The following is a 22,623-nucleotide window of genomic DNA, read 5'->3' as shown; positions in this document are numbered from 1 at the left end:
GCATCAGCTTACTGCTCTGGTTTTTAGTTTTTTCTTTATTTTCATCCCCAGGAGACCTCTTACTAACAAGGTCAGCAATACATTTAAAAGAAGTTTATTACATTACATCCACTATTTCTAACCGCTTTGTACTGGGAAATTTTCCAGACTTTTTAGCTCTCAACTTTGCCAGAAATCAACATCCCTTCCTTTTATTTTCATGTGGTCATTTCTAGTATTTTTTCTTCCCCATTTCCTTTAACCTAGGACCCACACGGGGCTCGTATCATTCACAATCTACTTCATCAGAGCCGATCATTAGAAAGTTGAGGTGATTTGGTATTTTTCAAATTAACAATTCTTAAAGTTGAAAATCAAATATTAATATGGTAATTTTGTACTAAAATTCTTTGTTTTTTTAGGTATATCAAGTTCGTAATAGTATAGGTTAACCATTACTTTTTCATCTTTTGCAAAGTTACGAGAGTGCATTAAAGCCCAAAGAATAAAGTTTTCTGGCCTTTCAAGTATATTTTAAATGAATTAATTTTAATTCAGTAAATTATGACGGACTAATGCTTTATCTTTCATTTGTGAAACACTGTAGCAGAGTAAACATGCAGTCCTGCAAAAGGCAGAAGAATGATATGACATCTAGATGCATCTTTTCTGAGCTAGGAGCAGTCTCATACAGGATCGTCCTCTGTGTGCTAAGTAGCATCTGTTAGTTCAAGTTTGTTAGAACGGAGGTGTCTCGGCTAATTAGATAAACCGCATGTGTTATATTGGCAGAATAATACGTCTTTAAAATAGAAAATCTGATTTTGTGACTTTCTAAAATGATCCAGGACAGCTTGCTAAACACATATAAAGAAACCTGGGAGCACATTGTGACCATTTGCTTAATATGCCGTTTTAATAATAATAATTAAAAAAGGTGGGCCAATTTCTATTTTCTAGGTATTTTATTTTATATCCTTATATTCTGGATGTGTAGATGCATAGGTAAAATATTCACCAGCTTTTCATACTTCGGTGTTAATATCTACTACCTGATTTTTTCCCCATATGACTGATGTATCCTAAGAGTGACAGCTATTTTAACAAAATTGGCAAAATTGCTTTTCTTGATTCAAGAATGCCTAAACTTTCATGAGTGCCCCCAAAACTTGGTAAGAGAGACAGTGTGCTGTGCAGAGACCATAAAGCTGTATTAGAGGCAGGGCTTACAAATGAGGATTCTACTGAAAATTATTCTAACCTTAAACAATATTTAATGATCAGTGAAAGAATAATTATCACCATGTGTTTTTATTTGATTCAAAAACTAAAGATATTAGATATAATGGCTCAGATGAGCAAATTATAAACCACTCATTCTTGTATTGCCGGCCTTTTGACAGTTTAATATATATGTTAGAGCCTGAGCCCTAAGAGATGAGCCAACACTGCATATGAAATCGGCACGCTGTGAGTTAAATTAACAAGTCAGAAGTAGAATAAACTGCAAACTGGATACTGATCAATTATGCCCCAAGCAGAGCAATCAAGGAGCCCTATCTTTGAAAGTAAACCTGTTGACCGAAAAGAATGAGAAACAACACTCACAGTGATTTTAGTCCTTCTAATGTGTCTGATAACACTAACAAAATGTGTCAGCTGGAATGAGCCATGTAATATCAACACACAGGGAAGGAGAAGTGAGGCCCCACAAAGAAAGACAGGAGTAAAAGGAGAGGAGAGATGACATTCTAGAGTCACGGTGCTCACAAAATCAAGGTGGGAAGGGCAGTCTTTCAATCAGGTCCTCACCCTAGTCCCCCCTTTCACAGAATGACAAAGTCTTTGAAAGATCAGGACACCAACTTGTTTAAAGAAAAGCACTGCATGGTGTTTGGCACAGAAGGGAAACCCATACATCTCTTTGCCATGTGTGGACCAGCTCCTTTCCTTCAAAAGCACGCACTGGTGCTTGAGAACATAATGCGCTCTGGGACCCAACAGCTATAGCTTTTGAGTCCATCTGACCGACAGCCTCAGCCCCTATGAGGTGGTAAAAGGGTCTGATGGTAAACACTACTTAACATCTGGTACGGAACTAGCAGGTAATGAAATTATAATGTGTGCATGAGAAAAGTGGCCTTTGAAATTGCCCAGGCTCTGCTCCTCTTCCATAAAGCCATGTGTGGCTACCTGGGTGTTTCTTTAGTAAATGTTACAATATGAACCTGGTATGCGAATTCTCAGAAATGGGGCAAAATGGTTGGTTTGTGGTTTGTTAAAATGTGGGCTCTACCTTCTTATGTCTCAAGTTCCTCATCTTAAAATAAGAATAATAACCACAACTATCTCATAGGTTATAAGTTTTAATTATAAGGATTAAATCAATTAATATATGTCAAGTGTTGAAAACTGTGCTAGATTTGTAACGTTCCATAATTAACTATTCTAATAGCATGGCTGTTCTCATGCTGAACAGACCTACTGGTTTTCCTGACTTCTGTATCATTTATCCAACTTGTAAATTTTTAAAGTTTCATTTATCCAACTTGTAAATTTTNAGGAAGAAGCAGGCTCATAGCAGAGGAGCCTGACGTGGGGCTCGATCCCATAACGCCGGGATCACGCCCTGAGCCGAAGGCAGACGCTTAACCGCTCTGCCACCCAGGCGCCCCCATAATTAACTATTCTAATAGCATGGCTGTTATCATGCTGAACAGACCTACTTGTTTTCCTGACTTCTGTATCATTTATCCAACTTGTAAATTTTTAAAGTTTCATTTATCCAACTTGTAAATTTTTAAATTTCTCCTGACCTTCCATTTCAGCCATTCTGATATAACATTCTTTCTCCACAGTAAGTGAAAAGGTATTTGTTACATGTGCATATATTTCTTTAATTTTTATTTTCTTAAGATTTATTTATTTACTTGTTTGAGAGAGAGAGAGAGAGAGAGAGAGAACGGGGAGGAGGGGAAGACAGAGAAAATCATAAGCAGACTCTGTGCTGAGCGTGGAGCCTGACATGGCGCTCGATCTCAGGACCCTGAGACCTGGGCCAAAACCAAGAGCTGGATGCTGAACTCACTACACCACCCAGGCGCACCTACATGAGCATATTTTCAAATGAACACCAAATAAAGGGAAAGTGTTAAGAGCTGATCTGACAGAAAAAAACCCAGCCCAATGAAAATGTCTAATAGAATTCCTCTAAAATGGTAACAAGAGGTATTAAGTCAAAATTTCACATGGTAGCAAAATTTCATTAGATATTAATCAAATTTTTATTTACACAGATTATATAGAGTCTCTCCATTAAACACAACTGAATGTCATACACAGCATATCATTGCTTTTGAATAAAGTTATACACTGGTATGATTCTTCCCAAGTACTAAATTCCTTTTTTTTTTTAATGTTTTATCTTGAAAAAATTGTACACTTACACCAGAGTTGCAAGGACTGTACGGAGTTCTGTATACCCTTCACGCACTTCCCCTTACTTACATGATGTCATTAATAAAACTAAGTTACCAGTGGTACAATACTGTTAACTCAACTACACACTCTATTCTGATTTCCCCAGTTTTCCCACTAACGTCGTTTTTCTGTTTCAGGGTCTGATCCTTGATGCCACATTGAATTTAGATGTCATGTCTCAGTCTCCTTCAATCTATGACAATTCCTCAGTCTTTGTCTTTCATCATTTCAAAACTTCTGAAGAGGACTCACCAGTTATTTTGTTCCTTTGATGTTTTCTCAGGATTTAGACTGTGGTTATGGATTTTTGTGAAGAATACCACAGAGGTGACATGTCTTTCTCATCTTATCACATCAGGGGATACATGATATCAATAGGTCTTATTACTGGTGATGTAAACTTTGATCACAGGCAAGGTGGTGTCTATCAGGTTTCTCCACTGTAAAGTTATCCTTTTTCCCTTTCCAGTGCTTTTGTCACAACGTCCAGCCCACACTCTAAGGCCAGGGAATTAGGTTCTGCCCCCTGGGGGGAGGAGCACCACGCATCTGTGGACTGATGTTAAAAACTCCACAGTAATTAATAAATATTTTGGGAGAGATACTTTGAGGCTATACAAACATCCCGGTTCTGTAATTTAGATGTTTTCCAAAGCCATTTTTACATATACCATTTCCTTTGACCATCCTAAGAATCCTTTACTTAATGAATAAATAAACTGAAAATGATGGACACGGCTCACTATCATTAAAGCCTAAAGCAGATTCCCAAGTTCATGCTATAATCGTAAACCCACATGGCATTGCTAATTTTGTTGCTCAACACCAGCACTGGAAGATTGCAGTGTCCAAACAGCAACGGGGGCATAAATAGGCATGCACACTCATTGGGATCAACTCACCCTACTGAAGGCAAAAACTGAATAACAGAAAATAAGGAAGGGGGGTGGGCGAGGAGACAATCAAGTGTTTGATGCTTGAGCAGTGTACGCACATCATTGCCAACCCCTTCTAAATCTAGAGTACAGTTTAATGACCTCAGAACGTCTATTTGGCTCTTTCCCATAAAATAAACCAGACTCTGGACTACCTAGTCAGTTCTTCACTGATGTCTGTATCCCAATGGGGCCTACAGTTTAGGTTTAAGTCTAAAATACAGTTTGAGATAAATCTATTTTCTAACTGTTGAATCATACTTCATTCTTCGTTAAAAATTTCAGTAGTTATCTTTAGTTAATACCATTTATACCTGAAACTCCATAACATTTAAATTCTAAAAAAGAAAGCCTAAATGGAATATTTTGTATACTTTCAGAAAATGCTTATAAAGCATTTCCATATACATTTCTTCCTGTAATCCTTTCAACCACATTATCAGATAAACAGGAAAAAATGACCTATTTCTCTTTTACAGATGAGACTTCTAGGGTTTTAAGTAGTTTATCTATTGATGAGTGAACAGAAGGCAAGCTGAGGACAAAGCAGAAACTGACACCCCACACCTCCCCCCGCAAGGGATGTAGGTGACAATCCTCAGGCATGCCTGGCTGCCCTAAAGCTAAGGAAAGAAAAAGAAATAGTTAACCTATAGAGACCACAATCCTGCAAGACTTGAGTCTCTCTCAGTTTACAAATGTCTTAGCAGTCTACAAGAACAGGTTATCAATAACCTAGCTTGCAGAAGGAAATGTAGATACAATTAAATGTCCTTATAATCTGCAGCCTCCAGGAAGTTCCCAACTATCTTAATGTTAATGCCTTCCTAGAGGGAAAAACAACCTTCACTTGACAATGGCAAGGCCTCTGGTATCCTGTGAGTCATCTTTAACATATGAAAGTATTTACTCAACCTCCCTTTTTCCTTACCTCCCCGAACCCCATAGTATATAATCAGGCACCCCTCACAACCTGGGGCAGCAGCTCCTTCTCCCCATGGGTCCTGTCCCTGTGTTTTAATAAACCACCACTTTTGCACCAAAGGCATCTCAAGAATTCTTTCTTGGTCTGGACTCCACCCCACTGAACCTCACCTATAGCCCCAACCTCATCACTATGACCAACTATCTAATAACTGTTAGGATCAGGACTTAGAACTAGATAGAAATACATTATGCTGTATACCTACATTTGGACTAGGCTGGTGGATATTTACTCTTTTTATTTGTATCTGAATTTGCCTGAGCATACTCGGATGTATCAGGTCATTTCTTTTCAACAAAATGCATTCTTGGATACTACACTGGAACTACTGACACTTTTTCAAATCACATTTTTTTTCATAGCATAGAACATATGCTCATCTGATGAAAACATTAAAAATACAGAGAAAATTAAAAACTGGAGAGGAAAAAATACCCAGGGATAACTCTGTTCATTATTTGTTATATTACCTCCTAGTAGTATTTGACATAGTTAAGATCACAGTGTGTCTATAATTTCATATCCACTTGAAACATACATACTTCTCTTTACTAGCAAAAGCTTTCCATGCACAAAATTTTAACATACCGCTAATAAAAATAGCAAACAGCTCTAGGATGTTTAATTCCAGTCACTGTTCTAAGTATTTCACACATATGATTTCATTTAGTCTTCATCTCAGGCCTATGAGGTGTGTATTATTATCTCCATTTACAGAGTAAGAAACTGACTTCATGGCCATATAATGGTACACCATCTGAAAATACCATAACTTACTTAGCCTTCCCACTATATCTTGATTTTCGAGGTTGTTTACAATGTATAAAGCTGTAACTGGCATAGGTAATGTTCAGTTCTAACTCTGCATGTGTTTTTAACATAAATGTGTGCTCATTTGGCTGAAACTGTGGCTTAGGTAATGTAAGAAGTAAACCACCACCATCTTTATTAGCCATTGCTGGAGTGAAATGGTACCAAAAGGTAATAGAAAGCAAGGCTATTTTCAAATGTCTTGAATGGCCTATAACAAGGACTGTTAAGTCTCATGGCCAGGAACCCAGTGAATCACATTTTTGCCTGAAGAATAGTCATTATAGGTGATGTCACCTTCCCTCCATGACCATAACACTTGGTGGTATGGCTTAGGTCAAGGAAATGGTGACGGGGCAGGCAAAGCAAAAGCACTCAGTAAGGTCAGTCAATACACAGTCAGCTGGATCAGAAAAATCGCCTGGGTTAACTATTCTGGTCTGGCAGACCACATTGCCTTTCAGTTTTATTTACTTATTTATTCACTTTTTTAAAAAAATATTTTATTTATTTATTTGACAGAGAGAGAGAGACAGCCAGCAAGAGAGGGAACACAAGCAAGGGCAGTGGGAGAGGAAGAAGCAGGCTCCCAGCAGAGAAGCCTGATGTGGGGCCCGATCCCAGGACTCTGGGATCACGCCCTGAGCCTAAGGCAGACGCTTAATGACTGAGCCACCCAGGCACCCCAGCCTTTCAGTTTTAAAACCAAATAAGAACACTCCAAAAGTCCTTCTGAAATGTTTCTCTATGCTGCAGTGGGAAGACTGAGGTCCAAAATACGAACAAAACTGAAAGGGAGCTGAGGCCCAGGGACTGGGGAAACTGGCTCCCCTACTGACAGTTTGGAATTGTTTGTAGGAATAAGTAGGTGTCCTGTTTTGTTATAAATGGGGACTTTTCTTACTACAGATACAGAGAGAACACTTCTTTTTTAACTTAAAAAACAATTCCCCTTTGAAGCAAGCCTCCATCATTCAAAAAGATATCAGGCGCCAGAATGCCCTTTACCTGCTTTATTTACATGAGAAACACGACAGAAAGAGACTTTATGCTCTCTACCATCTAATTTCTCTAAGCTACAGCCATTGATTCTTTGTAAGTTTATTTATTCAAAACAACAGCACAAACAATTCTTTTTTCTTGGGTCAGCAGCTTACTGAATTAACATCAATCATCAAAGGAGACGGGGCTGAAAGGAAGATGGAAGCCCATTTTCTCAGAGATTGATTTTTATTTTTAAGCCAAAACACACAGGCATAAGCAGGAGGCTATTTACCATCGAAAAGGTTCAACTTGAAAGTCACAGCCAAAAACTGGGTGCTCATAGCACACATCAGTTCCCTTGAAATCTTAAAGAAGTTTCTTTCCCCCCAGTCACTTAAATTTCTTTTTTGATGGCCTGGAGAGTTTACTTACTTCACTATATAAAGCCCACCTGAACAGCTTAAAACAAGAAGAGGGCGGGTTCCAAAGGAGAGAGAAGTAGATAGATGTTGGTGTTTATAATTATAATGATTTTCTAATGGCTTTCTCTACTCCCTTTACTTACTTTGATGTATTTAAAGTGGGAAAAGTTCATCAAAGACCTCTGTGATTAGAGTCTTAAATGTATTTAAACAACTACTTTTGGCATGTTTAAAGGTGATTTACTTCACAGGTCCCACCAAAATTATTCTTTGAAAACCTTGACCTGCTTCTTGCTAGGAATTCTGCTCAATTATTTTTCCTTGCAAGGTGGGGGTGGAGGGTTCTTGCCTGAAAATGAAGTCAGAGGGGTCAGTATTCCTGAGACTGCTCTAAGAACTGCAAAAAGTAATTGGTTTATATCCATTTTACATCCTGTCGCGTCAGGGGAATGTTTCCTTCCTATAGCTTTTCGGGAGATTTATGTAAGGTGAGGAATGCATTAGACCCAGCATACATAAACTACTAGACTCCTAGTTCAGTAGAATGTGCTATAGTGTTTATTTCAGATATTATTAAACGTTTGCCATGTTGTTAAATCAACTTCTGGAGAAAATGTGAGATTTTCAGTCTAGGGTACAAGTAAATGGAGGAAGACCAAAAAGAAAGAAAAAAGAAAAAAGTCCCACAAGCCTGAGTTGCCTGCCAGGACGACCTGTGTTATCACTGTTTTCTCTCAAATTGAGACAAAATTTATTTCACTTAAGACTCTGATATCAAAGCCATCAATCACCCTCTTGTCTGAGAAGGAAGCAGGAACATCCACTAGTTCCCCAGATGTAAAACAAAGATTTTTAGCCTCTAATTCACAGGGATTGTTGAGGAGTAAAGGTGGTTTCTTAGGAGGAAGAAATAAATTCATTAAATAAAATCAATAAAAACCACAAAGGACTTTCACCACTTTTTTTTTTAAAAAAAAAACACCCACTACTTAACAATGAGATACTGTGATCTGTTAACTATTCTAAACTTTCATTTCTATTTTCTTCCATACTTAGATCACATGCAAATTAGCAAACTAATGTTGTCCTGCATATATTATCACCTCTGGCCATTTCTGAGTCATCTTTTAGCTCCAACATTCTACCGAATGTTGCGCACTGAGAAAATATAAAATCTAGGAGAAAAAAAAGACCTACCACAAATAATGACTGGCAATGTCAACCAATTATGAAGCACAACAGTTCCTATAATGTCTCTACCATTCCATGGGGAGAAGACTGGATTCAAGCAAAGCTAAAACAAAACTAAACTCCCCAGGACCAGCCCTTGGACACGCGACAGCGGCTTCAATAGGGGCTCCTAACACATCAGGTCCAAGGTTCTGCTCTGAGTGGCTCTGGGGTGGACATCCCCAGTGAGAACACATCTCAGAGCCCTCAGAGTGTGGACACAGGGATAACTGATCACCATCCCTTATGAGAAGGCGTAATTAAAGACAACATTATTAATAAAAAATGCTTTGAGAGAAGGTAAGAAAAGGAATGAACTGGGAACAAAGGTGGCAAAAGGTAAAAAAAAAAAAAAAAAAAAAAGTCTTTGTAAAATTCCGAAAATAAAATTTCCTCAGATTTTTGAAATGGTGCATTTGTGTTGATTTCTCTCCTAATGAACAATTTATGGAAGAGAAGCATCAGACTTATGGGATAAGTCCAACTTTGGGAGTGTTGAAAAAAACACTCCAAGGCAAGGGCCTACCTGATTAGTTTGTGATGAGCCTGAACTAAAGAGAAGTGCTGATATCAGTTGAACAAAGAAAGAATAACAAGAGAAATACAAAAATAAAACACCTGAAAGAAGTAACGGAGATCAACCAGGCAGGAAGAAAGAGGGTAGGAGCCATCAAGAGCTGGTGTGGTGACACAAAGTGGAAATTTAAAAGGGGAAAAAAAACAAAAGGAGAAGGATACCAGGTGTGTGATTAAATTTATGACCTCCAAAAAAAAATTAAATAGTTTCAAAATAAACATAACCTTGAGAAATCAGTTACTTTAATAAAGGGGTCAGCATGAGGGAAACAGTTGGGAGTAAATTGCATTAAATTATTTCCCTTTGAGTGAACACACAGTGTAATAAGCTGTGAAGAGCGTAATTCTGTACTTACATTGTGTTTTGCAAGCAAAGTGGGAAATTGAGAATTACTGAACCTTGCTGAAGTTCTTATCCAAATGAGTGTTTCAATTAGTTAACTAAGATTTCCCTATGTTTTAGAACTGGAATTAGTTTATGGAATAAAGCAGTCCATCTATGGTGTTGCAAAAAGGCCCTGCAAATTTGTTATACATGAGATTAAATCTAACCGAAGAAAGCTTTTTTGTATTTGTAACACACGGCAACATTATTTAGATAAGAAAAAAAATATATATATGTACATACGCGCACGCACACACATATATACATATATATATACATTTACATACACACACATATAAAAACTTTACTAAAATATATTTAGTATGATTTCCATATCATAAAGTTCACCCTTTTTAAAATATTATTCTGAATCTGGAGAAAATAGAGCCTTATTGAAAACGGTCAATGAAAGTTTAAGAGTACAATTACAGAGACGCATTTACTGTTAAACACATTACGGGACCTGAAATAAACATTCTGATCAACTAAGGGATGCAGGCTTTGTAAAACACACCTATGGACCAATGAAGGAAACTTAAACTGTATAAAATCTTTTGCGAACACTAACAACAACAAACCAAAGCATTCTATTCTGATGAAGGATTTAAGAGGGACTGCTTTTTTGGGTTGCTCAAAACCCAAGGAACGGAGTTTTCATTTACCTTTTTAATTGTCAGGGTGTTGAATACAGTTCTTTGCACACAGTGAGCATTTTAAAAATATTCGCTAAATTAAAGAATGAAGGAGACTGGATTTAGAAGGAAAGCAAAACCCAAAGTAAAACAATAACAACAACAACAAACAAAAGAACTCAGAAAAGCAAACTCTAAAATACAAACTTACAATTCCAAGTTGAAGCTTTGGAATTTTATTGGGGTTCACTCAAATGATGTTCTTTTTTCTTTTTTTAATGCACGTAGTACATTTGACACATGAGAAATTCTGCCACACATCCCTTGTGGGGAGATCAGTATGGCCGTGACAAAAATGGAAGTGTCTAAAGATGAAATCATGGATCAAATCAAGCACAGTAAATCACCTGGATAGGGCAGTTTGACCCCTGGATTTGGTAGAAGGTTTGTGCAATAGTAAAATCGAGGGGATTTGTCATTAGTTCCTAGAAACAGCAACATGTCTTAACCATAACAAAGATGTCAACAAGAATATTTTAATTCTTTTTTCTAGAACTTAAAAATGTGAGACAAGAAAAACACTAAGAGTTACCAAACCAGTTAGTTTTATTTCATGCACAGGAAATAGGGAGGTCAAACAAAACAGAATAATATTCTACAGGAATCACATAGATATTATCAGTATAAACAAGTATGTCAGAATAAAGGAGGCGAGAATGTGGAGCCCAGGAGATTCATCACTTCGTTCTCATTTTTTCTCCCCCCATTTCTCCCTCTCTCTCGATTACACACACACACACACACACACACACACACTTACTGTATTTGTGTATCCCCAAAATGATAGTTGTATATGACTTTTTGAAAAGCACTCTGTGATATATACAATAAGTACCTCCTACTGGAAATAAAAGGCCTTTTCATGAATGGAAATTATCAGGAAAATAGTTCCAGAGTATATATACTTGGCTCTTACACAGACATATAGTATCCTATTAATTAATACATTTACTTGGTGAAAGAGAGAAAAGACTGCCTTGGAAGAAAAAAGGAGAGGGTGGTGGTTAATAAAATGCCTTACGGAGAATTCATGAATCTCAGAAAGTACAGCACTCTCCTCTCCACTTTATATACTCAGAACCCATCTTGAATACTGTATTCACTCCTGGTCCCGACACATGAAAAGCTCAATACTCTACTAGAAAAGAACCAAAGGCAGGCAATCAAACCACCAGAAAAAAAACAACTGTTGAAGAACTAAGGTCACTTAGTCTGCACATAAGGCAAATGTGACTAATTTATTTAATGGCTGTCATAAAGGGATTAGTTCTACTCTATGGTGCTTTCCAAAACAGGCATACTCGGTGTTTTACTCATTTAAAAACTAAAACTTGAACACATTCTCCACGTAACATGCTGTGCTCGATGAGCCAGAATATACAAAGGCAATCAGACAAAAATCCTGTTCATAGAGTATACAGTCTAGAAAGGAAATTAAGGCATCGAGTTAGAGTATGCGTGCCATCTAGCATCTGTAACAGTGCATGGCATAGAATGGGCACTCCGTAAATACTTGTCTCGAATGAGTGCATGAAGAAAGTCTCACCCCACTGATCCTGCAACTCCCTGCCTGACTGAGCTGTATCAGCTGATGCGGCTGCCTCATGCTCGTCACCAAAGGTGCAGGCTCAGCAGGCAACCTTCCCAAAGAGAGAGGAGCCATTCTTTTTCTTTTTTTTTTTTAAATTTAATTATTTATGAGAGAGAGAAAGAGCACACAAAGGGAGGGGCAGGGCAAGGGAGAGGGAATCTCAAGCAGACTCCACACTGAGCAGGGAACCTGATGAGGGGCTCGATCTCATTACCCTGGGATCAAGACCTGAGCCAAAACCAAGAGTCAGACGCTTAACCAACTGCAGCACCCAGGTACCCTGAGATGAGCCACTCTTTAGTCATGATACAAGTACAGATAATACATAAGGCAGAAACGATCACCTGCCAGAGAAGAGACCCCAAAAGTGCCATGTGAATTTATAAGTTGAAGAAATTAAAAGTAAAAATTACAGGAAGGCAGATTTTATCTCAATCTAATAATTGAAGATGCCCAACCAAGAAACAAGTACTGAACTCCCTGCTCCCCAAATCAAAATTGTGCCTTCTGAAGCCTCTCATCAGAGGGTTACTTTACACTGTTCCCCACTCGATTATCTGGAAATACAGTCTGGGGCTATTCATTTTACAGGGCCATCAGGAATACAGTCTGCTCTAAATCATGGAGTCTGCAAAGTCAAATGATTTGTCTACACCAGAAAGAGATAACTAATAAATCAGCCTGCAAAATCTTTCAAAGCCAACTCTTACCTGATCAAGAACCACAGCTTTACACACAGCCTATAGAGTATTTCTATAATATACTCCCTGGTTTATATGAATAACCTGGGGTTTTCTAAGGTGATATCACACATACTTAAATAGAACTATGAGGACAAAAAGTCTTCAGAGATTGGTCACTATTACATACATATATATACACCGGTCTAGCTGCTACTAAAGGAATTTTATCTAGAGAACCACTGGGTTGTATAAACAGATCAATGTGCGTTCTCCTGAGTATCATATGATAAACAATAAAATTATGACGTTAGCAAATGCCTTTGAGAGAAATGAGAAAACCCTTTGATACCTATTTTTTAAAAATGTTAAGTTTATAGTTGATGCCTCCATTTGGTGACGACACTGCTTATCATTTGCTGATAACAAAACACAATCACCAAATCGTCTATGACTCTATTACCAGAAAGATAAGCCTCAGCATATCCTTCCACCAAGTATTTATTTCTACATAAATAAGCAATAAAATTTAGTAATCTCAACTTTAAAGACTGAAAAATAAAAATGCAATATAAAAGAAACACTAAGCACTTAGTGCTTACGGAGGTATATATGCCTCTACTTTGCAATACCTAACTTCATTGAGCACTCTTCCTTTAAAGATGTTCTGAGTGACTTAATTTCAAAGAAAAGCCCTAGCAATGTATCATGTGGCAGCTACGCATGGCCAGGGAGACTCAAAATGGAGGCACACTGGAGCTGGTAGTAAATGCCTCAAACTAACAGTACAACGAAAGCCTTGATGGTGTAAGCAGTTTCATGAACTTATAATTTAAAGCAGAACTATCACACTGGCAGCCTATGAACCAAAACCAGAGTGCTGACATATGTGATAGGAGACCATGCTATCTAATTTTTAAAAGTTAGATGACAATTGAATGCGTGAAGACTTTATACAATAATCAAAGTCATCTGACTTTTTGCTTGTTTTTCAAATTTAGACCATCCGGCACCACTGGGATTATCTCCTCAATGATAGTGATTAGCTGGACCTGACATAGGCTAGTCCCTCCAGTTTGGCTAAGTCTCCATTTATGCCAAAGTCACTCATTTACGTTATCAGTCAAGCTCCTACAGGCATGTAAGTTTGTGACCTTTTATTTCAAGGAACAAATGTCTAATGAAGGGAAATAAAAGCAAAGATAATACAAAGATAATCAGAACAATCTCAATATAATCAGGTACATATTTATATACACAGAGTTTTGAACATTCAGGAATGTTAACTCTTCCTGGATTTCAACCATGAAACAGAATGGCCCTATTGACCAACGCCCACAGTGAGATATTTCATTTGTTCACTTCATTGTGGATATTTCACTTATGGATAGCTGACAGGGTCATCCTGAAAAGCTCCAAAATGATAAACTGATAATGAAGGAATTGTGAAACAGTGTCCTCCTCTGCCCACCTACCACTGCCCCCCCCAGCCCTCCGCCAAAAATCCAAGGATTTTACAAGGAATACTAACCTAACATGTACTTATCACAAGAAATCATGTGTTGTATAGTTTTAAGAACACTTCCTTACTCTGAATTGCTAATTTGGAGTTGACATAATCTTCCAAAATGTTGCTAATATGACTGAGTCTTTTCCTTCCCCCAGCCTCATTACATTCAGATGTTGGTACTAAGCATAATGGTAAGCATTGTAATTCTGCCTTTATTAGATTCAGGTATATAAATGGCATCCCAGTGAGCGTGGTGAATTTTGATCATTATTTCTCCACTCAAGTTGTGTTCATCTTCCTGCTGAGAGGATGATCACGGAGTTTTACCACAAGCCCAAGGGACCCATTATTTATTATACTACATTTTATGGTGTGGAGTAAATAAATAGCATTAAAGTGCTAAATTCATTCACAGAGACGAACTGTATACATAAACTGGAGAAATTCTTTAAATCAAGCCTATCCTGCTAATAGGCTCTTCATAAAAATGCAGAAAACATCCATTGTAATATGGCAGCAATAAAAGGAGGCAGCTGGGTTAACACACAGAAATATTAGAAGGAAAACATTCTAGGCAAGGCACACAAATGGCGTATAACCAAATCACGAGGTTAAACACACAACCTCACTTACTAATCTGTCATTTCCATGTAAGTGGACTGTAAAAATTCACACCTTAAAAATAATATAATTATCATAATAGCAGAGTTCAAAATAAACTAAGTGTATCAATGTGTGAAGGATTCAGCAACCCCAACCCCTCTCAAGATGTGCCTTAATTAACCATGCATTTTGTCTTAATCAGTGTGTCTTCCGTTAAAAGGCCATTTGGTAGGGAATGTGTGTGCATTTGTCTTTTGTATTATATATAATCCATTCCCATTTCCATCACTGATTTCTACGATCTCCCACAATTGCTTTTGGTATGCTTTTGACTATAAAAGATTTTCTAGCCACCAATCCAAAGGGATTTTCTTTCCCCATCCTTCATGTGACTTTTAATCATTTAAGGCAACCTGCAATTCTGCATTTTTTTCCTCGGCAGATTTAAACCCAGTAGTGCTTGAGAGTGACAAATTCCTTGCCGCCCTTGGACTTCACTACAGAGAGTCACCACCGTGGGTCTCAAGCGTCAGGCCCCATACTACCCTAGCATCTGTCCCTCCTTACCAAGTGCTGTGCCAACACCACCCACGTGACTGAGTATTTTTAACAATAGTAATGATAATGAATTTTCTGTGTCAATTACAACATTCACTGAGTGTTTTAAGGTGGCACAATACAGAAATAAAGAACCAGGAAAATGAGTATTAACAAAGTATCATGGTAATTATTTAAAATCATACTTAAAAGGATAACCATAGAAACTATAATCAACATATAAAAGGGGGCAAGGAGAAAGGCATGGCTGTGATGTCTTTGCTTTTGAGATTCCTCTCTTAGCTAATCAGAGATAATCAGAAGCAGTGTATCGAATACAGAATGGAAGCTAAGGCAGAGCCAGGTGCACAGAACGAAGTCAGAAGTCTGGGGGCAAGGGAGAATTTCCAAATGAAAGCATCTGAGGGAACAGCAAGACAAGACAACAATGTGTGGGGTTAGACCAAGTAACAGTCCAAGTCAGGGCACACATAGGAACAATGAATGGAACTTTTCAAAATGGGAATAAATGAAGAACAAGGAAAAAAAAATACACAAGAGAAGAGGAAGAAGAGACAAAGATGACAGTCAACACAGAGTCCAGAAGAGCTAACAGGGAATCTGGGAAGACGAAAAAAAAAATTAAATCTAGGTATCACCGTAACCAACTTCAGAGCCATACCAGTGTTTCAGGGATTTGCAGTAAAATTATTTGCTTCTTCCCAGCCATCCCCAGTAACTTCATTTGATCCTAAAGGCTGTGCCAACAGGCCAAGTGTACAAACAGCTTCTAACTTCCCTCCCAGGGATTCCCTTTAAAAGGGATTCCATTACGGGTAATCAACACATAAAGGGCAGAGTAAGGAAGAGGGAGTCTAGGGCCAGGCAGATAATCGGTTCTGTCTCCATACCAGCTTCTCCAAAATCATGTCCTGTGAGGACTAGTGAGGGGGAGGTGGCAGTAGGTCCTGGTGGGTAAGGTGTAATAGGCACAGTTTGGGATTTCCAGAAGGTAGGTGTAAAATTTCAGAGCGCTGACTTTATATAAGGGAGCATATTTCCTGAAAATGAGTTTGTAAAAGCTGATTAAGTGATCTATTCATTTGTTCAACATTCTTCATTTTGCAAATACATACACAGCAACAACTATTTGCTAGGCTGGAGGACAGCAGTCCTCAGAGAGGTACGTCCTTAGGTGATTCACTATATAATCAGGGTGATGGATAGCCTAGCAACACTTGACAGAGTTGTTCCCTCTTCTTAAAACACCTCCTTCCCTTGGTTTCCTAAAAACCACCTTCTCTTGGTCTTTTGATTCCTGTCTGTTCCTTCCTGAACACGTCAAGAGCTCTGTGTCTTCCTAACTTGCACAATGGAGGTCCCGGGCCTCAGAGGTTTTTCTTTACCTGTGCTCCCTCCCAAGTGGATTTTATCCTGTCTCAGCGCCTTTCACAGCACTGGAATGTTGGTGACTTTCAAATTATTATCTGTGGTCTTCCATGCTGAACAGTACAGTAGCTCTAACCACATGCAACTCTCCCATTTTTAATGTAAATTCATTAAAATTAAGAAAAACAAGAAACCAGTCCCTCACTTGCACTGCGGCCACATCTTAAGTCTTTAACTGCCACATGGCTAGTGGCTGTCATATAGGACAGTGAAGTTACGAAACATGGAAAAAGTTCTGACGATGCTGGTTTAGTTCTCACTTCCAAACTGTAGAGTCTTGTATCCAACTACTTACTCCACATATAAACTTGGCTAATCCAACAGACTTCTCAAATTTCCACAACTAACTCTTCCTGCAGTCTTCGCCCTCTTTGGAAATCCCATCTTCATTCTTCTTGTTGCTTAGGGCAAAAACCTTTGAGATCTGCTTGACTCCTCTCTTTGTCACACTCTTATTCAACCATTGGCCAGTCCTCCAGTACATCCACAGTGTGACCCCCCACCCCCATCTCTGCTGCTGCCAACCTAGTTCAGGTCATCATTTCTAACCTAAATTATTGCATTGGCTTTCTACTCTCTGCGACTACTTTTGAACCCCTATGGTATATTCTTCATATGGCAGCCAAAACAACCCTTAAAAGAGTTAAATCAGATTACGACACTCCTCTTTTCAAAACTCTCCAATAGTTTCCCTGACCTCACCCAGAGTAAAACCCCAAATGGTTACCACCATCTAAAAGGCCTCAGGGGGGAGGATGGGTTATATAGGTGATGGGGATTAAGAAGCGCGCTTGTTGGGATGAGCACTGGGGTTGTACGGAAGTGCTGAATCACTATATTGTACACCTGAACTCATACTACATTGTATGTTAACTGGAAATGAAATAAAAACATAAGAACTCTTTCTCTGCCTGGAATGCTTCTCTCCTCTGCCTGGAATGCTTCTCTCCTAGGTATCTCATGGTTTGCTCCCCAATTTCACTCAAGATCCCCCAGCTTCACCGTGGTCTTCTCTCCCCCCACTTCACAATGGCTCCCCCAGCACTGATGCAAGAGTCCGGCCCCACACTCAGGCAGCCTCATCACCCACACACCCGAGCTGGAATGCCAGACGACTCCTCTTCCTTACCCACGGCTAGAAACATCCTCGTCCATCTCCTGGCACCACTGCAGGCTCTGGAAGCACCAAAGACAACTTGTTCTGCCCCTCATCGCTCCCCTCCAGACGTGGCCTCGAGGAAGGGAGCATGTGTGTTGATGCACTGGTAGTGCCAACGCAGAAGAGAAAGATGAATGCCATCTTATCAAAAGAAAGGGGTGCACTCAACACGCCTCAGTAACAAGGAAGGGAAAGAAGACAGAGTAGGGTACAAAGAGACAAAAAGGGGAGAGCAATCCTGTCGTGCCTACCAAGAGGGATCCTGTGTACTCCCCGCCACGTGCAGACCGTCATCACCAGAACTGCCGTCCCACCCAGGCCACATCTCGCTCCTCACACCAGTGCCCCTGGAAACTCTGCCCCTCACCACCTACCTCTCTCAAGTAAGAACTTCTGCTCTGGTCTTTGATAACCACAAGTAGGGCATGACGAGGGTAATGTCCTTATCCTCTAAAATAAGAAGGTTGGACTGGATGATCTCTAAGGTCCCTTTTATTTACCAAGTTCCAATATGGCATATGAGCTTCTAACCCTGCCACCAGGTTTCAGCTGGAAGAGACATGCTCCCAGAATCTCAAGCCAACTCTAAATCCATTTCCAGACACATGCTAACGTTTTAGTTACATTTGAGAAAGCTATAGTAAGACACTAGACATTATTGTGGATAACACTGTTTTGCAGAGGTTTGCACCAAATAAGATTACTTCTGTGAGAAAATGCATTCTGAGTTCCAAACAACTAACTAATAAATGAACCAGACACACGAACTATAATTTATTCACAAGTATGAAACGATACCGTTATGATGCTACTGGGTACCCTGTTACAGAAAAGCTTCAGAAAACAGGCAGTTTGGCAAATGACCACAAACATGACCTAAAGATGCCCACAGACTATTATACAATGTAGGTACACATTTTTATTTGACTTCCAAGCATTTCTGGAACACATTTATGAGAAAAGCAAGGCTGTCTTATAACTTATTTTCCATCCATACATTTAATGGTTTTTTATTCCCCTGCCTAGATTTATTGTACTTCTTTTGACATTAAAAACAACAACAACAACATTTAGAATATAACCTATGCAGGGCTTCTGTAGTGCATCAGATTTTAACAGTGAGTCACTATGTTCATTTGTGGAGCACAGAGTAGGGAAGCTCCCCAGTGCCTAAGACACACATGGTTATTTAGGTAAAACACCCTGAACATTATGATGGAAGATAGCAGGCGAGCAAACCACAAAGTAAAAAAGGAACAGACATTTTGTGGGAAAAGGGCAAAAAACATTTGATTGTAAAGGCTATTTCTAGTTTATTTGATTAGAAAGACTATTTATGTAGTTATTTGTACCAAATACACTGGTTCGTAGAAGTTCCAAGTATTTGAAGTGGAAAACTTCTGATCACGTATCATCTGAGATGGAGTCTGGTGTCATAGAAGAGTCGGGAGACATGGATTGTTTTAGGCTCTGCTTCCACTTCTATTATCCTAGGTAGTCACAAAGCTTTTCTATGCTAGCTTCAAAGTCCTCTCAAGTTGAATATAGGAGCTGGACTAGGAGATTGCGTATCTTTTCATAGTCTCATGACTACAAATCTATAGGTTGAGCCTAAGTGTGAAAAGGGAAGCAGTCTGTTTCTCTCTCATAGGCTGCTACTCGGCTGGGAGGAAAACCAGCTTCAGAGAATGACTAGACGGAATCCTTAATGGATGTCTGGCAAAGCTGGGCTGTCTGCCCACGATCACTCCCAGTGCTGTCCGGCAAGCGGATGGGGACAAATGGCCATGTGATCAGTTCTCTCAAGTGTGTTCTAAAGAACGCTAATTCCAAAATCCACTCCTTGAACAATGTGTTTATTGTTCAGATAACCTTAAAAAATGTTACACACTATGTACCTCTGGAAAGTCACAGGGAGCCTTGTGTATTAAAGGCTCTGAAAAGTTCTGCGATAAAGAGTTGCTTATCTTACTATCAGGCAAACAAAAAGTATATTACAGTTTTCATGGTACTAAAAAGAATTTACTAAAACAGAGTTTCTTGGGAACAAGGAAGTGTGTCTTAATTCACCTTTCTGGCCCCGGCCCTGAGCACAGTATCTGATGCATAACTGTGTTCACATTTTTTGAAAAACTGAGTGACTGAACCTGGAAAAACCTAGAATCTGGAAGTATGGCTGATGTTCTTCTTAGGTCTTATATAGCTAAAGTGAACAGTAAAATGTATCAGCAAAGTGCAAATGTAAAAGTAAAATGTGCAACAACAAAACAATAGTTTTTCAAGGGGACAAAAGAGTAAATTCAAGCCAGTATGTTCCATGGAATACTCTCCTCGAGCAGAAGGAGGAAAACTAGAAACAAAATATACTGCACGGGGCTTATGAAAGTATTATGTTCCACAGGAGCTCAATCAACATTAGCTGATGTTTCCCAGCAGTGCCCATAACTTATTTATCTACCCACTCATGTTCTCAATGCCTCAATTTCCCTGTCTAGAAAACAAACAAATATTTATTGTAAAATGAAACAGCAATCCATAGTCTCGGAGGAGCTGGGAGGCTTACTTTATGTTATAGGAGCATTTGGAAAAAGGCAGATGATGGATGGAGTGTCAATCATCATCACCATCATCACAACTGCTATTGCGGTGAACAGGTTAGAAAGGCAGCATGCCAACTCTCCCGGCTTCTGTGTCTGCTCTCATGGGAGATGTGTCCTTTTTATACAACCCCCCACGGCTCGGTTTCTTAGGGTACGGCGGAAAAGATGAGAATTGATTGCTAAGGCAATAAAAGTGAATGTAGCTAAGTTCCAGTGATTCACATTAATAAAGAGTTCCTTTTTTAATCTGAGACAAATATTTCTGCCCACAAAGTATTTAGAAATTAAATTATTTATTAAATTATTTACTAGGGAGAGCCAAGATAGTTAAAACAAAACAAAACAAAACAAAACAAAACAAAACAAGGTACAGGTCGGGGCTTTGAACACAGAGTTGGGAGAGAAAAAAAATGTTTGATTAGAATCTTGACTGTATACCACAGGTTCCTAATCCAGCAGTTTGTAAATTACTTGAGAACAGGGACGGCGGCAATCACTCTTACATCCCTAGTGACTGGCATAGTGTCTGGAATACATTAGGCACTAAGGAGAGGTTGAAGGAATGAGAATGCGTGAATACTGGAGCCTCAGTGTTTCATCAAGTAATAATGAAAACATAACCAGATACATAAAGGCTGACACTAATGATTCAGTTGTTTGTAAAATGCTTTCAAGGAAAATTTAAAATGTTTCCACCCTCATCAGCATAAGCTTTAAAAGTAGGAGAAGATGGGGGAAAAAAACCCCCAGCATCTGTATACCCTATATAACGTCCACCAGCTTACTCTATGACATGGCTATCAATCTGTATACCAGTCACCCCAATCCATTCTGGAGAAAAATCATTGCTTCCAACATAATACACTAAAACAAATTTATAAATGTTAATAAAATTTTTAAAAGGTCAGGTCACTACTTCCTGTAACATATGTCAGGGGGAACCTAAAACATCTCAGTATCAGGTCATTGGCAGGACAGCTATGACATTAAAAAATGGAGAAAATGGAATTTTTTCTCTTTTAAAATTAGTTAACCAACACATCCGTCTGTTTCCCCCTTGGCTGCCCGGTATGCAGCAAGCACTGTAACAGGGGAAATTTATTGAAACATACCATTAAATCAATATGGCAGAGCACTCTACTTTATAAGGGGCTGTAAAAGTCATGCATGTGGGAAAGCTGAAGGAAACAAACTGACACTGAAAATAAGGACAAAAATGTTTTTAAGAAGTAAATGGATTCCTCGAATTTACAAATTTAATAGATCAGGCAGCAAAACCAGGGTCTTGAAATGTGCCTTATAACCCTTCCTTCCTAGGCTAAAATTAGAGAATAGCCTTCTTATTCAAGAATCTAGCATGAAAATGACAAACAAAAGTGAGGGTTCTGGCTGAATTATCAGAAATTACTTTGGAAGAAGGTAATAAAACTGGATTTATAGAAAAGAGTCATACCAGGATTTTATTTAGTAACAAATGGAGATGCTATTTTTTTTGTAGATCATCCATGGAGATTCAGGGGGCAGGGAAATATGTTGTCAAATAATTCTGCTGGAGAATAAAGTGTGTTCTGAATATCTGAGAAGCAAACAGTGAAAACACAGTCTGTGTAGGTCACACTGACATTCTGAATATATTAAAAATAATATATATATCTTTATATATATGAAATAGATACATAAAAAATATATTTACTGTAAAACCTGGGGTTTCTAAGAGTTGACCATAAATATATACATAGCCCAATTATCTAAATTTATAGAATATACTAGAAAGATGGCTTTTGGAAGTCTTAGAACATTTTAGTTCTACAACTGAAAGGAGTCTTAGAGATCAACTGGTCTAATCTCCACAATGGCATCATTAACTTAAATGTTTACAGTATTTATAAAGCATATTTATATATATATATTTTTTAAAGATTTTATTTATTTATTTATTTGACAGAGATAGAGACAGCCAGCGAGAGAGGGAACACAAGCAGGGGGAGTGGGAGAGGAAGAAGCAGGCTCATAGCA

General features: G+C 38.6%; 1 protein-coding gene across 1 annotated transcript in view; it reads right to left on the bottom strand.

The window, feature by feature from the left end:
- The window catches only part of EXOC4 (exocyst complex component 4), a 722,132-nt gene that overhangs the window by 338,622 nt on the left and 360,887 nt on the right, over positions 1-22,623 (bottom strand). The window lies entirely within an intron of this gene.

The sequence above is a fragment of the Ailuropoda melanoleuca genome, chromosome 1 (assembly GCF_002007445.2).
Source record: "Ailuropoda melanoleuca isolate Jingjing chromosome 1, ASM200744v2, whole genome shotgun sequence".
Classification (NCBI taxonomy): domain Eukaryota; kingdom Metazoa; phylum Chordata; class Mammalia; order Carnivora; family Ursidae; genus Ailuropoda; species Ailuropoda melanoleuca.
This window is presented reverse-complemented; position numbering and strand designations above follow the sequence as displayed.